The 14,694-nt window shown below is 45.4% G+C and overlaps 1 protein-coding gene across 2 annotated transcripts in view; it reads right to left on the reverse strand.

Annotated features, from left to right (window-relative positions):
• RGS6 (regulator of G protein signaling 6) overlaps positions 1-14,694 on the reverse strand; it is a 292,282-nt gene that overhangs the window by 230,824 nt on the left and 46,764 nt on the right. The gene's annotated exons all lie outside the window — the stretch shown is intronic.

Raw genomic sequence — 14,694 nt, forward strand, 5'->3', positions numbered from 1 at the left:
AGGAAAAGAGGAGAGCTCAAGCAGCATACAAGTCCTGTCCCAGTGAGCACAACCTGCAGGTCCTCCGAACTGCTCGCAGCAAAGTCCAACAGACTGCCAGGAGATGTGCTAACGACTACTGGCTCCAGCTCTGTTCCGAGATACAGATAGCAGCTGACACGGGCAACATCAAGGGGATGTATGATGGTATCAAGCAGGCCCTAGGTCCAACACAGAGGAAAATTGCCCCTCTGAAGTCTGCCACAGGCGAGTTCATCCAGGATCGGGCGCAGCAGATGGAACGCTGGGTGCAGCACTACTCTGAGCTATATTCCAGAGAAAATGTAGTCACCGAAGAAGCACTGAACAACATTGAGTGCCTGCCTGTGCTGGAAGAGCTTGACAGTGAACCAACCCTAGAAGAACTTCACGTGGCCCTGGACTCCCTTGCCTTTGGCAAGGCACCTGGAAAAGACAGCATCCCTGCTGAAGTCCTAAAATGCTGCAAAGAGATCATCGTCACTGAGCTGCATGAAATCCTCTGTCTCTGCTGGAGAGAAGGTGGAGTACCTCAAGACATGAGGGATGCAAACATCACCACGCTGTACAAGAACAAAGGTGACAGGGGTGACTGCAACAACTACCGTGGCATCTCTCTCCTTAGCGTTGTAGGAAAGCTGTTTGCCCGAGTTGTACTAAAGAGGCTCCAGGTACTTGCAGAGAGCGTCTATCCAGAATCGCAGTGTGGATTCCGAGCCAACAGGTCCACCACTGATATGGTATTCTCCCTTAGACAACTGCAGGAGAAATGCAGGGAACAACGACAGCCACTCTTTATAGCCTTCATAGATCTCACAAAGGCTTTCGACCTGGTCAGCAGAGACGGCCTCTTCAAGATTCTCCCCAAGATTGGATGTCCACCCAGGCTCCTCAGCATCATCAGATCTTTCCACAAGGACATGAAGGGCACTGTTGTCTTCGATGGCTCCACATCAGACCCTTTTGACATCCGAAGCGGAGTGAAGCAGGGCTGTGTTCTTGCACCAACCTTGTTTGGGATTTTCTTCGCTGTCCTGCTGAAGCAGGCCTTTGGAACTGCAACAGAAGGCATCTATCTCCGGACCAGATCAGACGGAAAGCTCTTCAACCTCTCCAGACTGAGAGCAAAATCCAAAGTCCAGTTGAAATGTCTGCGTGACTTCCTCTTTGCCGACGATGCAGCTGTCACTACCCACTCTGCCAAAGATCTCCAGCAGCTCATGGATCGTTTTAGCAAGGCCTGCCAAGATTTTGGACTGACAATCAGCCTGAAGAAAACACAGGTCAAGGTTCAGGATGTGGACTCACCTCCCTGCATTACAATCTCTGCGCATGAACTGGAGGTTGTCCATGACTTTGTGTACCTTGGCTCAACGATCTCCGACACTCTTTCTCTCGATACCGAGCTAAACAAGTGCATCGGTAAAGCAGCTACCACGTTTTCCAGACTCACAAAGAGAGTCTGGTCCAACAAGAAGCTGACGGAACATACCAAGATCCAGGTCTACAGAGCTTGCGTCCTGAGTACACTTCTGTACTGCAGCGAATCATGGACTCTTCGCTCACAACAGGAGAGGAAACTGAGCGCTTTCCACATGCGCTGCCTCCGACGCATCCTCGGCATCACCTGGCAGGACAAAGTTCCAAACAACACAGTCCTGGAACGTGCTGGAATCCCTAGCATGTATTCACTGCTGAAACAGAGACGACTGCGTTGGCTTGGTCATGTCGTGAGAATGGATGATGGTCGGATCCCAAAGGATCTCCTCTATGGAGAACTCGTGCAAGGAAAGCGCCCTACAGGTAGACCACAGCTGCGATACAAGGACATCTGCAAGAGGGATCTGAAGGCCTTAGGGATGGACCTCAACAAGTGGGAAACCCTGGCCTCTGAGCGGCCCGCTTGGAGGCAGGCTGTGCAGCATGGCCTTTCCCAGTTTGAAGAGACACTTTGCCAACAGTCTGAGGCTAAGAGGCAAAGAAGGAAGGCCCATAGCCAGGGAGACAGACCAGGGACAGACTGCACTTGCTCCCGGTGTGGAAGGGATTGTCACTCCCGGATTGGCCTTTTCAGCCACACTAGACGCTGTGCCAGAACCACCTTTCAGAGTGTGATACCATAGTCTTTCGAGACTGAAGGTTGCCAATACCTGGCACTGAGAGTAAAGTATTGTGCTGCATTTGTATGCTTTAAAATCACAGCAAAATCCTAACTGGAGTGGGGAGAGAGCAAGCTGCTCAGCTTGTAGAGAAAATCTGGACCCAATTATGCAGAGTGAGGTGGCAGAATTCTGGACTGTTCTACTTCAGACTGCAGGCAAGGAATCACATTTTTGAATCCCCTCATGAAAAAAAAAAATCCTGCTTGGAATAAACCAGCAAACCAAGGAGAGGTCTGCATTAAACCTTTCCTCCAAAGTGCTCATGCAGGAAGGTTTCTGCATTAGCTTTTTGTTTCTTTTGCATGGGGAAGCATTTCAAAATGACCCCACACCTGCAGCATGATGTCAAGAACTCTGCTACGCCAGCTTACCTACACTCTGTATAAGGTATAGATTGATGTAATAAATAAAGAATGCTAAAGAGAGGTGTTTTGAACACAAGGTTGGTTCAGCCGAGATTAACTAGCTAGTAATCTCAAGAACAGTCGACTTGCAAAAGGCGCAAAAGTCTTTCTTGTCAGCTCTGCACAAGAACCAAATAGGCAACCAATTCTGTTGCAAAATACTTTTGTCTTTTCTAATGTTCTCACCAACATAGGAGCAGACAGAAGAGAGTTGTCCAGCTAGGTGGGAATACTGGCACTGCAGCCTTGCTCCAGGACCAAATTGCTGAAACAGCAAGACAGCAGTTCACAAGGTAGGCTAGGCACAGAACAAGGCTGGTGAGGTGTGGCAGTACCAGCAAGTGGTTGATTCCTTTTAAAATCAGGGTCTCATCCACAGAAGCAGAGCAGGGTGGCCCTGTGACGCCAGATAAGTGCTCCATGTTCCTACGGTGACTTCTGCCCCCTTTGGCTGTTGTTTTTATTCTTGTGGTCCAGGGGGTTATGGGGGTCCAACAGCAGACGAGGAGTGCCATATGACACAGAGCATACATCTAAGTTGCTAGATTTCTCCTTCTCTCTGTTACACATTCTTGGGCAAAGCAGGGCTATTTACAAGGTCTATGTATAGAATAAATAAAAATATAAGCAATACTTTTACTTAACTATTTTTATGGATGCTCTTACAAATCAATACTTGCCCTGAACAAAGGAACAAGATCTAAATTATACCCTTAAGTATAGAAGTTAGTGGTAAGAAGGTATTTTTAAACACAAGCACAACGCAATAAAAGCTATCACATCGCAACATCAGCACAGGATTGACGGACAGCTTGCAAAGCAAGCGTAAATGAACCAGCAAGCATAAGTGGATTGCAGCGTACTGGCAACTGCTACCATCCCTCTTGCATAATATAATATAATATAATATAATATATTATATTATATTATATATTATATTATATTATATTATATTATAATATAATATAATATAATATGTTAACTATAATTCTGTGTCAAGCTGATTTCATGACACAAATACCTTTGAAACTGGTTAACTAATTTGTTAATTAATGATCTATTTTAGCAAGGTACAGCAATGACTAAAAATTAGCGTCATTCCTTAGAACACACATTTAGAACTGGGAGTCACTTTTTAGAAGGAGAGTCTGTCAGGACCCACCAGAAGTGATGTCATGGCCAGAAGTGATATCATCAAACAGGAAAATTTTTAACAATCCTAGGCTGCAATCCTACCCATGCTTACCCAGGAGAAAGTTCCATTGACTATCATTTTTTAAAGAACATACATACTCTGTTTCCCCGAAAATAAGACCTACCCTGAAAATAAGACCTAGTTGTGATCAGGGCTGGGATGGGGGGGCGGAAGGGGTCCTCAGGCAGGGGCGGGTGGACAAAGGGACTGGAAATGCTGCACTCCCGTGCGCGCCACCTAGAAAGCGCCTGCTGTGCTACCTTGGGCAGAAGATGCTGAGGAGGAGCTGAGGTGGGAAGCAGCAAGAGAGGCAACCCTGCCTACTGGGCTCTGAGGTTCTCCACACTTTCCAGGGAATAAGTCCCATTTACTATAAAGGGACTGATTTCTGAGTAGGCAGGCATGCAGGCAGGCATCCTCCTGGGCGCTCCATCTCAGGAGAAAGGGACTTTTGTCCCCTTCTCCTGGGTAAGGGAAGTAGCCCTGCAATGGGGCTACTTGATTCACCGCCGAGTGAGGGAAGAGCATTCATGTAGGGTGCTGAGCCCTGCACAAATGCTCTGGATCCGGTGGAGTGGAGCTCCACCAGACCCGCTTCCCTCCCTCTTCACTCCCTCCCCCCGGCACGCCCCCTCCCCATCTCCCGCTCCCTGGAACACCTTCTCCCGCCACCCTGCTTACCTTACTGTGACTCAGCGGTCGCAACAGAGGCCTGGCACCTACTGGCAATAGCCCAGCACCGAGCTAGCACGGGTGCTGGCCCGGTGGTAAGCCTTGCCAACGTGCCTTATGGCAAGTTTGCAACACTGCGCGCCAGCAGTAAGCCAGCGCGTCTATCCCAGGACCGGGCTCTTATGCTCCTTATGCCCAATGGTCTACTGTCTATATCAGTGTTCCTTAATGTGTTCTCCTTAGAGCCCTGAAGCTCCCCAAGATCATAGTTAGAAGTGGAATGGGCTCCAAAAAGTTTGATAACTGCTGGACTATATTAATCAACCAAAGGGAGGGGGGCAGAGAAGTACAGTTCTAAAGGAGGAATATATATACCAGAAAATGTAAGTCACTGGGAACTTTTGATTACCTGCATACATACCTGACCCAGTAACAAGCAAGCCTTTGAAAGATAACAAGATAACATCTTTCTCAAAAGGCTTAAAATCAATATTGACAAACTCAGCACAGCAATTGCACTGATAAGGTGAAGATCATCCCTCCTCTGTTTCAGGAGGGATCAGGTGGATTATTAGACAAAGGGGAGGAGGTGCACCATTGCCACTAATTCGATCTGTAACCTCTTTTTCCAAACCAGTGTGACCAATTTCAAAATGGCTTCTTTCCTGTATAGAACGGCTGCTAACTGGGTAAGAGGCACTTGTTAAGTGGGTGCTCTTCTTTTATTTAGCAGGGGAAGAGTAACTGGCACTCCTCACCTCAGCAGTGTCTTTTCTAGTGGCTGCCTGCTGGTGTTCTTTTGCATCTTTTTAGATTGTGAGTCCTTTTGGGACAGGGAGCCATTTGTTTGATTTTCTCTGTAAACCGCTTTGTGAACTTTCCATTAAAAAGCAGTATATAAATACTGTTGTTAATAATAATAATAATAATAATAATAATAAAGTCAGCAGCCTCAATTTGATAATTCAAATGGAAAAAGGGGATAAATGAGAAGAATTTCAACTTGCAATTAAAAAAAAAATCACACACACACACACACCCCCAGCAGTTGCCTTTGAGTGGAACAATTCCAGTTAATCTAAACACGAAAAGAACATAATGGCATGTGTTCAGCTATTCTAATAGAGCTAATTTACAACTGAAGGAAGTCCTCACTTAAAAGGCTACACTCCCTCCTTTGTTACAATTAAAAGCAATTGCTATAGTCTGTATTCAAACTGTCAGTAATAATAAAAGACTTTTTGCTATAAACATCCATTTCCTTTTGTTTCCACAGACCTCTCTAATCACCTCTATTCTCTGGCCTAATTCACAGCTACATTTTGACTTTTTCAGGTAGTGCAACTTCAGGGACAGAATCCTGGCACCAAAGAAACTGTCAGTTTGTCACTTCTTCGGTGACAACACACAGGCCATTTAGCAGGAGAGTAAGCTAGTTTGTTTCATGGAGCGACAGGGCTGGTCAGCTCAATTGGTTACAATGGTAACTCAGATCCTTTAAACATTTAGCAACATTAAATGAAATCTTCATTTCAAAAGAAAAAAATTTGCTCCAAAGATTGCCATTTTTAGGCCTTCACCAGAACGCACAGAAACAGCAAAACTACTCTTGAACAGTGGCATAGCTAGAGGGGGTGCAAGGCACTACGTTTTGTAGGGAGCCTCACCGCAATGTACAAAGGGCCCATCGCCTGGAAAGGGGAGGGGGGCCCTTTGCAAGCTGCGGTGAGGCTCCCTGCAAAACATAGTGCTTTGCACCCTCTCTAGCTATGCCACTGCTCTGAAATGAGGATGCTCCCTATCCTACCAAGCAATAAGAAGAATGTTACCAGATGCCAATGTTGCTCATGTAGTTCACTTTTAGGCCTTTAAAGAACAACCAATTGTTACCAAGAAAACAACACAGAGAAGACAGCATTTTCCTTTGAGTTATATCTTCTTACGGAAGCCCTGCTAATCCCAACAGTATTGTACTCCACGGCACTGATACATTACTGCGCTAATCAGGGCCAGTCTAGCAATGAAAGAACCTGAAGTCATCAAGCTGGATAAAAGATTGCAGAGAGGTCACTATTCTCTTGTTGCTGGGCTGCATCTCTGTGTGCCTTGAGAAGAACAGCTAAGAGAGAAGTACTACTCTGACTTTATGCTTCACATACCCAAGTAAGGACTTCTGACCCTACTGATGAAGAGAAAATTTATATGAGCTCTGTAGTAGATTTCCCTCAGCAACATGGTGTACGTTGGCTTGGGCGTTCAATCAACTGAGTGCCAGTCAGCTACATTCTTTACAAGATATCCTGAAGGCAGAATGCCTTCTAGTAGCACCAGGAGAAGAGGAAAAAAAAAAAATTAAGAGGAGGAGGGGAGATTGCAAAAAAATGGTTGGCAACCTTCAGTCTTGAAAGACTATGGTATAAGCCTACAGCACCCATTATTCCCAGGCAGTCTCCCATCCAAGTACTAACCAGGCCTGACCCTGCTTAGCTTCCGAGATCAGACGAGATTGGGCATGTTCAGGGTAACAGTTGCTATCATGTAATCTTTTTCACATGTGACCCAAGAGGAGGCTAACAAAATGGGGATCCATTTGTTTATTTGCTACATTTCTGTCCTGCCTTTGAAAAAAGCACTTAAAAGACAGGATCTACAATAGGACCTCCTTGTCCACGGGGGTTTGGTTCCACAGATGCTGGGGTCTACTCCCGAAGCTCATGTAATTACTTGCCTGAAGCATCTAGAGCAGGAGTGCTCACACTTTTTTGGCTCGAGAGCTACTTTGAAACCCAGCAAGGCCCGGAGATCTACCAGAGTTTTTTTACAATGTTCACGCCATCGTAACATATAACATTTATGTGTACAATGTATGTTGGTGTACCTTGCATAACCGCATGAGCCAATATTGCACAACACAACATAATTAACTATAAACATTTTTTGTAATTACTTGAGTTTACTTTGATGACTTGCACTGAAGTGAATCAGCCAAGGATGCATAGTGCGGACAGTAGCACACTTCCAAATGTTCATCAGTTATGGTGGAACGGTACTTGGACTTAAAGGTCTTCATGTAGGAAAAGGCTGACTCACATAAATAAGTGGAGCCCTTCCTGCCTCAGGTGCTCTTATATCCCTGAGGGCCCTATTGCCTTCAAGTGGCTGCAGCTGTGCAGCACACTCTGCTGGATGCTCAGGCCTTACCCTTAAAGGGGCCACTGCTGACACCACATCTACCTCCTCACCAGATCTTCCTCCATTCCAGTACGGGGGGGGGGGAGCAGATCTCTATACAGACCAGTGCAAAAACAAGGGAAAGGTGTGGGGGAGGGAAGATCTCTATATAGACATCACAGCAAGACCAGTGCAAAACCCCTTGCACACAGAACCAACAGATGGAAGTTGGGGGGGGGCAGATCTCCATACATACCAGTGCAATAACAGGGGAAAGGTAAGTCAGCCCCAGTAGAGTCAACGGGACTCACTCCCAGGGATGCGTGGGCAGGAGAGAAGCCTGCCAGCGGCTCCTCTCCAGGTCTACTCATGAGTCAGCCCCAGTAGAGTCAACGGGGCTCACTCCCAGGGATGCATGGACGGGAGAGAAGCCTGCAATCGACTCATTTTGCCTCGCAATCGACCGGTCGATTGCGATCGACGTATTGAGCACCCCTGATCTAGAGGCCTCTCCTAGGTCACACCAGGCTGGCAACCTACCCGAGTGGCGACCTCAGAATGGTCTCTTGAAGCTACTTTCAAACAAATCAGGAGTTGTCTGAAAGCCAGAGGAGCTTTCAGAGGCTTCTGCAGGTAATTCTGAGGCAAACTGAGGCCAACAGAGTGGGTTGCTGACCCAGTGCAATGCAGGAGACACCTCCAGAAGCTTCAGGTAAGTAACTGCAGGGAGCCTCTGGAGGCACCCATGTAGATCCCCTGTATTCTTGGATAGTTAAATCCATGGATACAAGAATCGTGGATGAATCAACTGTATTCCATTTCATCTTCACAACAACCTTGCAAGGAAGGTTAGGATGTCCACATGTAAGTGGCACAAAGTTATCTAGTGAGCCTTATGACTGAGCAGGGTATCTCCAGTCCAGGTCCAACACCCTATCCACCATTCCACCACATTGGTCTATTTGCCAAGTTGGACTACTTACTCATCTGGCCCAGTTTTTCCTTCTCCAGTGTTTTTCAAATTTTTTGAATTGCGGACCCACCTGAACATACATACTGTACCTTGTGCCCTCAACACCTTGTACAGGTTACCTTGTGCCCTGTACCTTGTGAACACAACATCAATATCTTGCTTCAGTTAATGATGTGGAGATTTTCATGCCTAGATGCACAGCACCTTAAGGATCTGTGGACTGAAATAGTTATCCAATACTAGCACAGGAGAATCGAACAAAATGCATCTCATTGCATAAGGGAAACTACGTACAAGGAACTATTATTAAAGCAAATGCACTTTCTTCCCAAATCAGGCTGAAGTGAGGGGACTAGGAAGGCACTTTCCCGCAAATTCAAGGTAGATCAATTAACAGACAAGAGGGCATTCACCTTTCTCGTCTTGACTAGTGGGGAGCTGTATGGCTCCATTAGTCTTAGGATCCTATCCCTCTCCCTTGAACTCACTCTCCCATTGGGTGTCTTGCATCCCCCTCAGAGAGGCTCACTTTGGTACAGGATCTCTGCACTCTGTCAGCGGTGCTCCAAGGTTATGGGCATAGAACTGTGCCAATGGTTGAACCTGAGATCTTGTGAAAGCAAAGCATATACTCCACCACTCCTTCCTGAATCACCTCTGATCTATGGCTCCTCCTCATTGTTAAAACATAGGGCTGCTTTCACAGAGAGAGTTTGTACACTCCTGGTTCAATCATCAGTGCTTAAAACAAAAAACAGAGCAGGCACATATCTCTTTCAAGAAAAGCACACTATGAACCTGGTTATAAGTACTGCATGACTCAAAGGGCATATAAACATCAGAGAACATCAGGCCACTATGGGTGTATGCCCAAGATGCATATTTAACCCCCTTCCAATCCTTTGTGCAAAGGTACCCTACTACAAACAATATATCAGGCTGTCTCATTTGCATGTGCACTTGTAATCATCTTGATGGACTAATGGTCCCACCAACTTTCTGACACCATTCACTTCTGATGAACTTAAATGGGAGAACAGTGTTAGATTTTACATCTTTCCTTCAAATATTTTCTTGACTTGCCAACAATCATTTTTTGCATTCCTTGCCAGAGGTTATATATACATTCTTCCTGTTTGCTCTCAAGTTCTATTCACTTAAGGGATGTCCTTTTCGTTTTAAAAGAGCATTTTTTTAAAAGTTCCCTGTTTAGCCAAGTATTCATTTTGGGGGAGTTCTTAATTTGAATTATGCATTTATGCTGTGCCTCTGAGGAACATTTTTACAGCTTCTACATCTCTTGCAAATGGTTCTGTTTCATAACTGCCCCTTTTAATTGCCTCTAATTAGCATCTTCATTCAGGAATTGTAGTTCTTGAAGTTTTATATTACTGTGGTGACTATTTCATTTTTCAGTACTTGCTTTTTTAGAAAAACATAATTACATTTGTAGCAGCTCTCACTGTGCTCCATTTAGGGGGGGAAAGTCAATGATAGCCTCTCTTCATGTAGTTTTCAATGCTAATACTTCAAAGGACTAGCTACTTAAGGATGACACAGAGACCACTTTTGAATACCACAAAGGTGACATTTGTACAATTGATATAAGAAAAAACTGAGATCTCCCACTAACATTATGCTTCCTGCATTTGTAACCTCAAATGCTTTACATTAGCCCTTTGCTCTGATGAAATTGCCATCCTTTGATCTGCAAAGAACCTATATTACATTATCAGATTGTTGCATTCCTCCTTGCTTCCTGTTGTCTGCCCTTGTTTTTTCAGACCTGATTTTGTGACCATTTCTTTTTCTCATTCCAAAGTGCAACTGCAAGACCAGCCTGTCTACTGTGGACAGACTAAGGGCCCAATCCTATCCAACTTTCCAACGCTGAAGCAGCCACAACACAGCCCCAAAGTAAGGGAAGAAACATTCCACCCTTACCTTGAGGAGGTCTCCGTGACTGCCCCACCACCACAGGATGCCGTGAACACCCTATGGCTCGACTGCATCCGCACTAGAAAGTTGGATAGGCTTGGGCCCAAAGTGTAATTAAGGGCATAATCCTAATGATTGGTTGGGCCATAAAGTACGTTTACACCTCCTCAGGAGTCAGCTGGGCTGGCACAGGGACGTGTGCTGGCCCAAGGAGACTGCATCCAGCCTCTGCACTGATGCAGGGAGGAAAGATTGTGTTGGCCAAGCTTGGGTGGGCAGGGAGGAGGCAGGAGGGAGGTGTTCCGGGGAGGGGGAGGGTGGGCAGGTGTTCCAGGGGCCGGGCAGGCAGGGAGCAAGAGGCGGGGCTGGGACCAGGCAGTTATACCGAATCCCAACCCTGTTCCTCAAGTAGCACAGAGCAGCTCCAAGCCACTTCATTCTCCTAGGACCTGCGTCACCTACTGATGTGGCGCAGGTCGAAGGAGACCCATTGGGGCTGCAGTGGCTTATCCGGGGTAAGGGGAAGAGTTTTTTCTTGCCTCCGACTGAGACAGTTCTGGTCCCAATCTTGCGCTGGATACAGCACAGGCCTCTTGGTCTCACTGTTCCAGCGCAAGATAGGATCACGCTCCACGGAACTTAAGGGGAACTGATCCTTTCAACGGAAAGCTTCTGTTTGCAGGTTCAGCCATTTTGTTTGTTTGTTTTTCTTTCCAGAATCAACATAACTGGGCAACTAGTACTCAATTGCCCCTTAATGGGCCCCTATACAGTCAGCATTTGTTGCCCTGGTGTATGAGCACCTTCACTCACATCTGTGATAAAGTGTTGGGAGGGGTTCCACCATTTTTTCTTTTTGTTTTATGATGACGTAATCCTAGTTTGCCATAATAGAAAAAAGGGGGAAACAGAAATTTGTTTCTATGCAGAAGATGAAAAAAATAAAGGGCAATTAAAGAGCAATTCAGCACTAACCTTCCCCCCCCCCCGTTACACTGACCTTAATAAAACCAACAGAAACCTTTCAATTAGCATTGGAAATTACCTTTGCTGAATGGCACTGACTTTTGATTAGCTATTATACAGAAGGATCTTAGCCATGGACAAAACCATTGCTGGAAAGTGTAGCAGTGTATTATAAGTAGTACGTGGAACTGACATCTTTATTCCATTTCCATCTAATTACAGAAAAGCAATGCCTCAAGAGAGCTAAAGGCTCCCAGTATGAAAGCAATACTACGAAGTTCCCATAATATGCTAGACTCCATTCCACAATCATGACCAACTATAGTACAGCTATATTATTACATTTTCTCTATTTAGGAACTGCATTCCACTTCAAGGTTCTTGTTACAGGTCATTCTGATGAATACATTCTTCCTGGGTCATTTCGAGCAATGTTTATTTCTGCACCTGAATTGACCATCTCCGAGGATGTGAACCACGAGATCACTACTGGTGATCTCAGCAGCATTCCATGCTTGAGAACATTAGGAACGGCATTGAGAACAAGACAGCTAATATTGTAATGCCATTGTACAAATCGATGGCAAGGCCACACCTGGAGTATTGTGTCCAGTTCTGGTCGCCGCATCTCAAAAAGGATATAGTGGAGATGGAAAAGGTGCAAAAGAGAGCAACCAAAATGGTTACTGGGCTGGGGCACCTTCCCTATGATAAAAGGCTACAACGTTTGGGCCTCTTCAGTCTAGAAAAGAGGCGCCTGAGGGGTGGCATGATTGAGACATACAAAATCATGCCAGGGATGGATAGAGAGATGCTCTTTTCCCTCTCACGTAACGCCAAAATCAGGGGACATCCACGAAAGTTGAGTATAGGGAGAGTTAGGAAAGACAGAAGAAAATATTGCTTTACCCAGCGTGCAACTGGAATTCCTTGCCACAGGATGTAGTGATGGCATCTTGCCTGGATACCTTTAAGAGGGGATTGGACAGATTTCTGCAGCAAAAGTTCATTATGGGTTACAAATCATAGTAGGTATGTGTAAGCTCTTGGTTTTAGAGGCAAGCTGCCTCTGATTGCCAGATGCAGGAGAGGGCACCAGGTTGTGTCTGTTGTCTTGTGTGCTACCTGGGGCATTTGGTGGGCCACTGTGAAATACAGGAAGTTGGATTAGATGGGCCTTTGGCCTGATCCAGCGGGGCTCTTCTTATGTTCTTATGTTTTTATCCATGGTCTCAGAGGATGGAAAATGGTGCCTACAAGGCTATGGAAGCTGATCAAGCAAGTAACTATGATCTGTTGGTTCACATATTCTGTTGGCTCACATGGCTATGATCACAAGGGCTGGTCAAAAAGCACGCATACAAGTGGAAGGTGTATCCTACCCTGTCGTATGTCTTATGAGGAAGATGGAGACAATTTAGCACCACACACTTGAGACCAAATAGACATTTCTTGATTGCACCGCATCTATAATAATACAGCATAAATATGATACCTACCTCTGGCATATTGGAAAAAAAAAAAACTGCCAGTCCCTTACATCAGTTAATTTGAGAATCACTGCTAGAGCATAGGAATGATAACAGAGTAATAGAATGTTAAGAGTTGGAAGGTAACTTGAAGATCACCTAGTACAGTGGTTCCCAAACGTTTTAGCACCGGGACCCATTTTTTAAAAACGACATTCTATCAGGACCCACCTAGGTTTACCAGACTTTTAAAAGAGGAGATCTAGAAAGAAATAATATTTATTTATTTATAAGTAATAATAACCAGAAAAAATACCATATGCTTGCAAACTGTAAGGAATTGAGCTCTTTGCATGGTAATTAGCAGCTATCTGATTTTTGAATAGCCTCAGGGCTTGAGGCAGTTAGGTTCCATCACCCTTTGGCAACCCACCAAAAATCAGGTTGCGACCCAGCAGTGGGTCCCGGCCCACAATTTGGGAAACACTGATCTAGTGCACACCTCTCCACAACACCAGCTACAACACCCCTAACAAGCAGCTGTCCAGCCTCTGCTTCAAAGCCTCCAATGCGAGAGACCCCACAACTGCACAAGGAGACTGTTCCTCTACTAGACAGCTCTTACAGTTAAGAAATTCTTCCTCATGCCTGTAGTTTCACCCCATGGGTTCTAGTCATTCTCTCAAGAGCTACACAGCTCAATCCCAATCTGAGCTAACACTGGCACTACCTTGTGCATACATGCTGTAAAGCATGTCTGCAATGAATTATGAGCAACGAGCACTACAAGGAAGGCCCATGGAGCTACCAGGACTGGCAAATGCAGTGCTGAGTAGTGCAAGGGAAGGGGGAGGATGGAACAGAGGAAGAGGGGTTTTTTTCGTGGTGGACGGAGGGTGGTTCAAGCCCGGGAGGTGGTGGAAAAGGTGAAGGAGGCCCCTGACACATTTGAATCCCCATCCCAGGTCTGAAAGCCATACATGAAGCTACTTGGACTTGTGACAGTGATTTTGCTGGTGCAGATCTAAGTAGCCCCATTGAGCAGTCTAGGGCCCAACACAGGAAAGGGAACAAATATTCCCTTACTCCGAGGAGACCTCCAACCTGCTGTATTTCAGCACTGGTCACAGTGTGAGCCATGCAACCCCACTGCATCAACACTGAGTAGGATTGGACTAACAGAGAACAAGTTCCCCCCTTCTTCTAAGTGATGGCCCTTCAAATACATGAAGATGGCTTCTCATACTTCCCCTTAGTCTTCTCCTAGCTAAATATACCAAGCTCCTTTATCTGTTCCTAATAGACTTGGTTTCCAGACCCCTTGCCCTTCCATCTTTGTTCCCATCCTCTAAAGCAATTCCAGCTTAAGAAACGGATTGTCGTCTTGGTCTCAAGTGCTGAGGGCATCAAGATTAAAATATTTGGGGTCAGTCTGTCATGCAGAAATGAAGAAAAGAACCAAACCAAAATTCTGACATAAAAACTTCATAGATTCATTTTCACACTTTCCAGTTTCAAACTAGGCTTCTGTTACAAATGCTTTAATTATCTTGCGTTAATCAGATCCCAAGGCATCATGAGGTAAGTTAGTAATAGTGGAGGTCTATTACTTCTTTTGTGTATAATTATTTCATGACAACTCTGCCTCAGGGTTACCTAAGTTAGGGAAGATTTAATTTGCTTTCCTCTCCTCCCCCACACCAAACCCACTTTGAAATTAAATACA

This window comes from Tiliqua scincoides, chromosome 1 (assembly GCF_035046505.1).
Source record: "Tiliqua scincoides isolate rTilSci1 chromosome 1, rTilSci1.hap2, whole genome shotgun sequence".
NCBI lineage: Eukaryota > Metazoa > Chordata > Lepidosauria > Squamata > Scincidae > Tiliqua > Tiliqua scincoides.